The sequence below is a fragment of the Strigops habroptila genome, chromosome 6 (assembly GCF_004027225.2).
Source record: "Strigops habroptila isolate Jane chromosome 6, bStrHab1.2.pri, whole genome shotgun sequence".
Lineage (NCBI taxonomy): Eukaryota > Metazoa > Chordata > Aves > Psittaciformes > Psittacidae > Strigops > Strigops habroptila.
The window spans coordinates 52,776,189-52,786,646 of record NC_044282.2 but is presented as its reverse complement, the minus strand read 5'-3'; the positions used below and the strand labels follow the sequence as shown (position 1 = coordinate 52,786,646).

General features: G+C 45.8%; 1 long non-coding RNA gene across 1 annotated transcript; it reads left to right on the top strand.

The window, feature by feature from the left end:
• Positions 1 to 92: 92 nt before the first annotated feature.
• Positions 93 to 4,471, top strand: LOC115609754. Its single transcript, XR_003991979.1, has 3 exons — positions 93 to 215; positions 1,500 to 1,590; positions 3,675 to 4,471. It is a non-coding gene; the product is annotated as an uncharacterized LOC115609754 (long non-coding RNA).
• The last annotated feature ends 5,987 nt before the right edge of the window (positions 4,472 to 10,458 follow it).

The window sequence follows — 10,458 nt, the reverse complement described above, 5'->3', positions numbered from 1 at the left end:
AGGTTGCCCTTTGATTTGTTTGATTATCAGAGAGTGTTTTGGGGAAAACATCTTGTTTTTAGAAGTGCTCTGATGTCTCTGGATCAGTCAGACCATGCACTGGTCAGTAAATGGCCAAACACATTGCCTGGGAAGAGAGAGAGTCATTGCACCTGGGGGGAGCTGTGGCTCTGGGACTGCCCGTGCCCTGAGAAGCAGAAAGGCTGAGAGGTTTGGTGAGCTAAAAATACAGCTCGTGTGGCATGGATGAGCTGAGCTACGGTGGGGTGAGAAGTACAGGACATTTAAGTTGACATTTTAGCCATTGAAACCCAGGGCTTATTCTCCTTTTTGTCCCCATTTTGCGGCATTACTGATCCATTCTTACCTTACTTTGGTTCACATGCATGAGCAGAACAGTGCTATAGAAATGAGATTGTTTTTACAGTATACTTCACACTGCTTTGGGATAGAGGAAACCATTGGACATGTCCACTCCCAGGACACAGTGCAATCAGTGTAATCCCCTGCTCTGTCCACCTCTGTCACAGAGCCTCTGCGGAAACAGCAGAACCCACACCGCTGCCCTGCCAGACATGCTCACTTTATACTGGTGGCACGCTTGTGTGAGTGCTCTGGAGCAGAGCTCCGGAGCTTTAGCAATCTCCTAATTAATGTCCTTTGGCCACAAGACCATTCTCATTCAGCAGGAGCTGAAGTCCGACTTCTGCAACAAACTTCTCATGAGCCCATGCAGGACTCGCTGCATGATCCTGGCCTGTGTTAACTCTGCGTCCCCAGACCTGGAGTGACTCTTCATTGAATCCAGCTGTGGCTGGAATTCGGCTGGAAATGGCGGTACTCAGATACCACAGTGATGAGTGTGGTGTAACAATGAGATTTTGGATTTTGAGTGAAAACTTCAGTATATTTGGATAGAAAACTGTTCCAATTTTGATAAGGCACTTCCAAGAGCCATGTAGCATTTCTGCGAGATACTGAGAGTCAAGGTCTGAGGGAGCCATGTTTGAGAGAGCGTGATTGCAATTTAGTAATGAACAGCCAACCATCAGGACAGGTACATGACTGCAATTAGCTGCCTTCTTTGCACAAGCAATGAGGAGGTGAATTTATGTGGTTTTAGACAACTCAGACCATCGCTGTTACTCTGTTTCTGGCATAAACTGTGGTTCTAAATGTGGCAGAAATGACTTTGGATGTGACGTAGCAATTGTGGTCAGTGTGCAATAGCCAGCTCTTAGCCTCACTGTCAACCAAGCAAATCAAAGCAAGTCCAGGTCAAATGGTTTTGGCTTCCAAGGATCGCTTAAGTGCTGTGGAAAGCACTGTTAGCATTGGGCGGCTGGAAGCACCGGCTGCTTGTGGTCCCTAAAGTCCCTCTGGTACTTATTATAAAGGTAGGGAGGATAAGCTTGTGCATTCCAGATTATTACATTTGTCTACTCGGTTTTCCTTGCCATTTTGGCTGCATAAGAGAACCCATCTTAATGTTCTTGTAGGGTGATAAACAGCTGCTGTGTTTTAGTGCTCAGTGATGGCATTCTGTGATGGGTAAGATGATTCATGGCTTGGGTTCTTTCGGGCTGAAAGGTACCGTATGACTGTAATGCTTCGGTTTCTCTTTTTTCCTGCGTGGGTCTGCAACCGGCTTTTATATTGTATGGTGTGATTGAAAGTTTAAAACTGGCCATTTGGAGCAGCCAAGTGAGGCTTGCTTTTAGTGGTGTAAAAAGGCTCCAGCCCTTTGAGTCATGGTGTTTGTCTTTCTGTGAAATCGCCAGGTTACCTGAATGCTACAGAAGAAGACTTTTTAATTTTTCTGTCCCAAGTCTTTTAATTATAACTTTATTTTTTCCAGCTGGTTCAACTGCAAGGAAGTGTTCTTTTTGTTTTTCACTAGGTCCCCTGTGATGATCTAAAGTAAGCCTCATAAGTCTGATACTTAGTTTGAGTGTGGAATAAAGTAAAATTGTACCTGTTATTGGGCAAAACCAAAACTAGTGAACAATGGGAAAGGAAATGGGATGAAGCCTGGTTTTAATGTACTGAAAGCAGAATGCTTGCTTATATAGAGTTGGGAGAAGCCAAGATAAGGGATCTCTGCCCTGCTTGCTCTCTTGCAGCTGCAGGTTTGGCAAATCTGAAATACAGATAGAAATATTGATATGTCAATATTTCAAAACCTAGAAGTAGCTGCCCAAGAAGGTGATCTAAGATGTGACAACCAACTGGAGAGAGCCACTAGGGAAACTTCAAAAATGAGATGCTAGAGGAGATGCTTCTCCATGGGAAGTGCTATGCCTCAGAGTAAGCTGAGAATGAGACATTCAAGTTATGGGTCCAGTGTGTGAGAAATGGGAATGATGCTAATCTTCATCTCTGAGAAACATTTTCTCAGGGTATGTGTCTGCAAGAGACAGAATGATGCAAGAGGTACCTTCACCTGCAGGGTAGCACTCGTGTTCTGGAAGGGGCTTGGTCACCTTTAGCATGGACATGTACCCGAGCTCTGCTCTCACCTGCATGTGCCAGGAGCTTGTAGATACATTCAAGGGGCTTATAAATCCCCAGGGAAAAGTAGCATATAAGGATAGTTCTGGTTTAACTTCATACAATGCTACAAGATAACCTCACTGATGCAACTAAAATGCTCAGTCCATTTTTGTATGCACACATCACGATTCAGAGGGCTGAAACCTCACTTGTGTGCAGATGGTCCAGCGGAAAATATGCCCTGTAAGGAACAACTATAGAATTATAGGCTGAAAGAGGCAATTTGTTCCTATCCCCATAAGCTAATGGTTTATGCCCTGGACTGTGAGAGTTTACATTCCTCATTTGTTATTCTAAAACTATTATTATTATTATTATCTGTATAATGTGTGTTTAGAAAGTGTCGTTGTGTTTATGCCATTTTTATCTTTAAAATACTCCACACTCAAATTCACATGAATTCCAAAAAGCAACACTTGCTATCATTGCATGCCACTAAATCATTAAAGTGGTGGAAAAAGCACAAGAAGCAGACCTGTATAATGATGGGTTTTAATTTTTTTTTAAACGTGCTATTGGTGTTAATTCTGTGTGCCTGTTATGTTTGTGTTCACTGTAACTGAACAATAGAACTTTGTTTTTGTTCTTTGTGTAAATTAAAAACATCTGTTCTCTTCATACGAAAAGTTGTTTTTTAAAAGAAGCTGGTCTGATCTAACTAAATACCAATGCTGTGTCCACAATGAGTTACTATTAATATTTGGGAAAGGCAACCATCCAAAGCAAGTGTAATGTCAAATCACTGGCGGGAGTGCATATTTATTGCTCGAAGTGACAGATAAAAATGCAGAGGTTACAAAAACAAAATTCTTGTGGATGACTAATGATGCGTATATATGCCCCCAATGCCCCATCACCACATTTACAATTGGCAGGGTGTCCTCCACTGCCTCATGCTCCCCAGGATTAATCGACAAGGGACTGGTAGCTTGGCACCCTCCCTGGAGGAGCGACGCTGCTCCCACCTTCACTGCAGCAGACCCCGCATGGAGTGATCTTCAGGTCATGCTGGAATTTGATCCATCTATTTAATTTGTCTGACTTTTCTCCCACCTCACTCTGGTATTTGACTGCATGGGTTGACTTCCCACCAAAGGCACATGTCTTTTCTTTCCATGCAGGTGGAGGAGGTGGCGCATCCACTGCATGTTTCTGTAGTGCCTGTGATGCCAGCACAATGGTGGTCTTCAGACTTGTCTGCAAAGTCCTGATATAAAAGAGTTGGCAGCCCAAGATGAAAATCTGTCATCTTTCTTGTGAGGAGCAGCCCTGCTTTCAGCAGCAGTCTTGCTGAAGTAGTTGGATGTTATTTCAGAGAAAAAAAACACACTATTTGTCATGAGCATGGGTGGCAGAACTGGGGTCTGAGAGGTTCAGTGCTCTTCCTGCCTGGGTGGCTATGTTGCTTTGTCACTAATGTACTTGAGGACCTCAGAGATGATGATATTGTCCTCACAGGCAGATGTCTTGGGAAGGAGATACATCTAATTAACATTTCTTGATGAAAGGCCTGATTCAAGAAAGCATCTCTATTGAGTGCAGCACTTTGCTTAAATCTTATTTATTTCAGTAAGATTTAAACCCAAGTAAACCCTTTCCAGATCTTGGGCATGCCTTTGCTTCTCCCCTTCCTGCTGCCTCTGGTGTCCTGTGACAAGTGTGGCAAGAACCGAGGAAAAAAGCTTGGCTGTGTTAAAGAAACGGTTATTTTGTTGATATGCTTATTGCAGTCAGGGCCACAACAGCTACCAACCTATTAGCAGTGTAACTTCCGTTCTTCCTCTTAAGATGCCCCATCCCAGTGTATCCTTCCTACCTTCCGTTCTCTTGCAGAGGAGCCCTGTGCTTCTTCCTTTCCCGTGGCCTTTTCCCTGACTACCCCTAACACCCATGTTATTTATCTCTATTCTTCCCATATCACCTCTGCTCTCTCTGTGCTTTGTACTGCACTGTGTCCCCATCCTGCTCCCAACAGGCACCCGCACTGGTGCTGGCTGCAGCCCGGGTGGTGGGCAGCTGCTTCCCACAGAGTCCGGCTACCATCAGCTGGTCAGGGGTATTTCACCTTCATCTCAGACACCAACAGCTGCTTCCAAGATCCAGCTGAGTGCAGAACTTGCTGAGTCACGTTTTCGCCACAAAACCACTTGTGCTTCCTGAGAGTTGCACAGTTATAGGCACGGCTTGGCCAGAGAGGAGCAGACAGCTTTCACCCTGAAGTGCATCCAGGAATGCTGGCAAGAAGACACTTTTAATTTCCTATCTCGGGTTACTGCAGCGCGGGTTAGGACTACAAAAGCTTGAAATCCCTGGCAAGCTAACACTGTACATCTGTCTAAGATGACAGCCAGTGTGGACAACCGTGGGCTTCGGCCCATGACCAGTATGAAACACTTTGTTCCTTGCTGAGCAGCTGTCATTAACAGTGATCTGTGAGGTTTCTTCCCAATTTCACTTGGTGGTTTGCATGGCTGCTCTCTTCTCTGGAGAGATCTCCACACTTGCCTGTTCGGCTGCAGAGGTGATCTACTGCTCGGCCTCACCAGCTGATAGTTGTTCTTCTGCTGTTGGGGGTGTGTGTGCTGTTTCCATCAGCCTGATGAGCTGCAGCTCCCTGCATCCCCTCAGGGAATTAAAATCCGTAAAATGGGAACAGCACTTGGTCCCCAGGATGGTTACGAGGGATTAGCAGTGAGTGTTTGCAGGGACACTTAAGAGGAGCTATAACTCTCCAGGCTCAGTGAGTGGAGGTTTGTTTGGGAAGATGATCTGTGGAGTCACTGCCTCATGTTACTGGCAGCTTATGTGCTCTTTCTATGGGCAGATATTGGTGAATTAAACTGGTTCTGCACTGGAGAAATTTGGTCTTTTTGTTTCATGGGACCTATTAGACTTCCCTTCTTCTTAGTAGGACCTGGCCCTCATGGTCCACAGTGAGAGGGAGAACAAAGTGCAGTGTCCTCTTTTGTTCCCTTGAGAGTTTGGTTGCTGTCAGAAATGATCGTCCCCAGTTATCCAGGTTGATCTTATGCATGATGCTGCTGTTACCTGCAGCGATGACATTTTTAGCGTAGGGGTAGTACAACTGCTGCCATGGCTGGCTATAATTCAAAGAGTAGTGTTAAAAGCAATAGTTGCCCACAGCTTTGAGGGTTCTTTGCCCCCCTTTGCTCTCCTGATAGCACAGCCATGGCGCAGATGGGACCCGTGTGCAGCATGGCAGTGCTGGCATCAGACCCTGCGCAGACGCTGCTCTCCAGTCCCTTCCCAAATGCCCTTCCACCTCCCTGGGCCACTGCAGACAGCAATGCAGGTCTTTGCGTTTCACCGGTGCTTTCCTGTCCCTGATGCACTTGTGCTGTGGGTGCTTTTTTCCCTTGTTCCCATTAGGTGTCTCCCTTTTCCTCCTTATGAACTAGCTGGAGCTGTGCATGTTCTCGCAGTGGTCACCCATCACGCACCAGCCTAAGCTGGGGCAATCAGCAGGTCACTGCCACTTGGCATCCCTCTTTCCCTCTGGGGCTGAACTTCTAGCTCAGGCCATGTTGCCAGATAGTGTTCTGGGATCTTTGCACAGGAAATTTCCTTGGTGGGACGAGGAAGTGGGATCCTTCCACCAGCCCCACTGTGCAGGGCTGTGCCCCCTCCTTTTCCCACCTTCCAGGCCATTGCACTATGCTCGTCAGTCTCTTTGCAGTCCGGGGTAGAAGGCATCTCTGCCCGAGGAAGCACATGTGTTTGCAGGCAGTGGCAAACCACTGAATATCCATACAACTTTGCAGCTCCATCAAACCCACCTTGATGGAGTTTCAGGCTGAGCCCATATTTCCTGGTGGCAGGAAAGCAAGCCAGTAATGTGTGAGAAGGGCTTAGAGGACTGTTGCCTTGTAGCAGGTACTATATGCCATTCCTGTCTGGGGCCTAGGATGTTCCCCTGTGTTATGGATGCACGAAGAAAACATGCAAAGAGGGTCACCCGACAGCACAAAGGTGACTGCCCCATCCCTGAATGCCACTATGAAATGATGACAATAATACTTCTGTGCCTTATTGTGGGGAAGAAAAGGCCCTTTTGGCAATGGGATATCTGGGAGGCTTTTGCCTCTCTTTCTGCAGCTGGTTTCAGATTCTACCTCTGCTATAATCAGTTTGGCTCTGTGCCTCTGTGACGTCCCATGGAGCTATCTAAAATTATTCAGGTTTTGTGTATCTTGACATTAGACACAAGTTTCTGCTGATCCAATATTATTTGTTGAACAAAATACAACAGGTTGTGAAGGTAATTCACAGAGATCATCCAGCCACTGCCATGGCTTTCTCCCCATCTGCAGATCACTTTGCATGGGGGTTTTTATGGCACTAAAAGCTTTATAGCTGATTGCATTATTTTATTCTTCTTTCACATGCAACGCTGATGTGGCAACACTGGCACTCCTGACAAGCGTATCTTCTCACCATTTTGTAGAGGAGAGGACTTAAGCTTGAGACTAAGACACTGTCCTAAGGTTTAAGTGCTGGAGGGGAACCTCTTCACTGAAGTCTTTTGAAAATTTTGTTTTTATTTGTATTTATTTATGAATTCTGGGCATGGGCTCCTGTTGTTGGCAGTGCTGTTGGTTCAGCTGTCTCACAAGCAGAGTTTTGCCCCCGATGCAGCTGCATCTGTAATCTTTGGGATAGGTTGACTTATTTAAACAACATGTAGCATCTGGTCTCTGTGGCTTGGGTGACTTACTGGAGGTCACACAGCAGAGACTGGGAAACAGCCGAGCTTCGCCGCCTCTGATCTCTGTGCTCGAAGTTTTGCAACTGTTTCCTCCACCACAGAGCAACGTTAATGTCCACAGGCAAAAAGAGGCCACACAGCTGTAGCCAAGCCTGGGAGATGTGGGATACAAGGTGGCTGAAAAGCTGGCTGGACTGCTGGGCTTGGAGGTGAGTGGTTAATGAGCTAAAGCCTGGCTGGTGGTCAGGGCTCCGTGATGTTCCTCAGCTGCCAGTACTGGCACCTTCACCAGGGCCCCAGGCAATGGGGTGGCAGGCACTTCAGTGAATGATGCCTAGCTGAGAGGTGCATTGAGTATGCTGGAGATTTGACTGCTATTCAGAGAGACATGACAAGCCGAAGAAATGCCCTTATGGGGCCTCAGCATGAGGAACAGGGATGGAGGGGGTATCTCACCTCACTGTTGTGTCCACCTGCCAAAAGGAGTGTGGCTCAACTTTACTCAGATGTTCATAGCAAAATGACAGGAATTGATTGTCACGATCTGCAGCAAGGGAAATCCTGGCTGAATATAAGGGAAAAAAATTCGCAGTCAGTGTTTAACCATGGCATAGTTGCCCAGAGACGCTGTGCGATCTCCATCCCTAAAGGTTTTCAAAACAAAGCCCTGATCAACCTGATCTAACTCTGAGCACAAGTTTTGACCAGATGACTTCCAGGGGTCTCTTCCAAACTAATTTATTCCATGACTCTACAATAGCTGGACACTTTCAGTATAATGCCTGCTGTATTCTCCAGTGAACTGAACTGAATCCTTTGTCAGTATTGTTTTCACAGGCACACCTTTCATAACCACCACATACATCACAAAACAGGAAAAAAAGTATCCAACACTGAGAGGAAAAATTGAAGCAAAATAATGTGGAAGAGCTACACAAAACCTCCAGTGTCTCAAAGCTGCTGGTTGCTGCTAGTGTTGGCATGAGAGGGAGCATAAAGTGGATTAAGTGCAAGGACGAACAATCTGAGGCATTCTGCTAGCAGAGTCTCTTGTCATCCTCCTGCTTCCCAACATTATGGTGATCCAAGCTGTGCACAGTCTTGGATGAGGCTCCAAGCACTGAATCACTTTGACTCCCCTCCCTCCCCTGCGATGATCACACGTAGAAAACAGACATGACTGAGAGACTTGGGCCAGTTTATAAAAGGAAAGCAACTTTTCAACACAACCCTCCATGTAAAAGGACTGCTTAGTTTTGTCACTTAAGAAACACCCTGATGGCCTGATGAGAAACATACTTGTCAAGCTGAGTTTCCTTCCTTAGGCTTGAGGAAGGTGGGTTTAGGAAACTGTAGTTGCTGTAAAAAGGTCATGGTGGCCTGAAGATGGGATCTGTCCCTTGATGGCCTTCCTCCCCCATGGCCCATGCCATGTGTTAGTACCAAGATGCTGAAAAAAGGTGACAAACATATCTTCCCTGCTGCCAGAAAAGCGCATCAAGAAGGTAATTTCTACATGGCTTGAAGCCTTTTGTATTAGAAGAATATTAAGGCTACAAAGTGAAATGCTTTCAATGATGTATTATTAACTCTCTCATTAGTATAAAAGAAGGAATTCGTAATTGGCATTGGCTCCTTGGGAGCCAATTGCATTCCGTAGGATTCCCATTGCACATGGGAATTAGACCCTGGGCTTGAACAATCTTGTAACAGAGCAAACAATTAGTGAATGGGTGCTCGGGTGAAGGGTTTCTGGGCATATCTGTATTGGTATTCTAAACTGTGCCGGGGCACAGGCACAGGTGATTGCACACTTTAGCATGGGCAAATTTGTGTACTTTACATTTCCTGGTGCAGTCTGAAAGTTAGCAGAGGCAGGTAGGAGATCTGCAGTGAGAGCTAAGAGTGTTTAATGTGTGGATGCAACTAGATAAAGCTTACTAGTATAAATGCATTTCTGTGTTTGGCTCCCAGCCCTACTTGTCCCTGCACCTTAGACCTCATCCGCAGCCTTGATCATGTCTTCTTTGATCTCTGCCTTCTCACCGTCTTGTTTCAGATCTGCCTGTTCCCATTCTGCAGTGTTTCCCTGCCCAATGCATCCCTGCACTTTCCCTCCAATCCCTGGCTTTGCCCCATCTCTTCTCTTGGATGTGGTTTAGATCATCTCCTCGGCTTACAGGCTTTCCCTGTATTCTTCATGATTTGCTTCACTTCTTAACACAGGCATTACTTCTGTGGTGTCTGACCTCATTTTACCTTCATTTTTACCACTAATTCCAGACTGACTGAACTAATAGGCAGATCCATGTTGTTGCAGTAAAGCTGTTTTCCTCAGGCTGCAAATCAAAGAAACACTTCAGTATGTCCTTAAGCCTATCACCCTCGGTGTTCTTAAGCACGCTTTCCTGTTGCCCCGAGCAAGGAGGATGCCTGCTGCTGAGCGACGCGGGATTGCATAGTGAGTTGATTTAGGCTCTCGAGCAATGTTCAGAGCCTGGGCAGGGCTGATGTTAAATCACAGATGAAAACAGCAATCTGTCAGCAGTATTTTTCCTGTTGTTGTTGTGGCCCAGACAGTTGTGCTGCTGGCAGGCCAAAAGTGACATATATGAAGAAAAGAGACCAATAAATAGAGGTCAAGGGGAATATTTAACATACTGTATTCTAAGCAGTAAAACACAGGAAAAACAAGGGCAGGCTTTACTAGGATGAGCATAGTGTATACCTAGGGATAACCCTCCCTAGAAACTGGCCATGTGCAACAACCTAGGGAAAATGGATTTGGAATCAGCCATGCCTAAAGCTTCAATTAACACTAGCTTGGTCAAGGTTACCCTTACTTGCACTTAGTATCATACTGAACCCAACATCTGCAACAGAACTGTTTCTGTGCTGGCCAGACTTTGAGACCTTGATAATCACAGTTTCCTTGTTTGCACCTCTAGAGTCTGTTGTTTGAGATTGCTTTTCTTTGCACTTGCAAGGTTTGCCCCCATCCCCCAACATAAAGCAAAATTTCAAGGCAAATTAATTCAAAGAATATTTTGAGAATATTCTTTCTGTTGGAGTGAGCCCACTCCAACTGAGCTGCAGCAGCTCAGTTCCCTTGGCAAGGAAGAAACCACTATGATTACAGGCAATGTCCCCCTCCATCTCTGGGATTTGGGCAGCTTTAG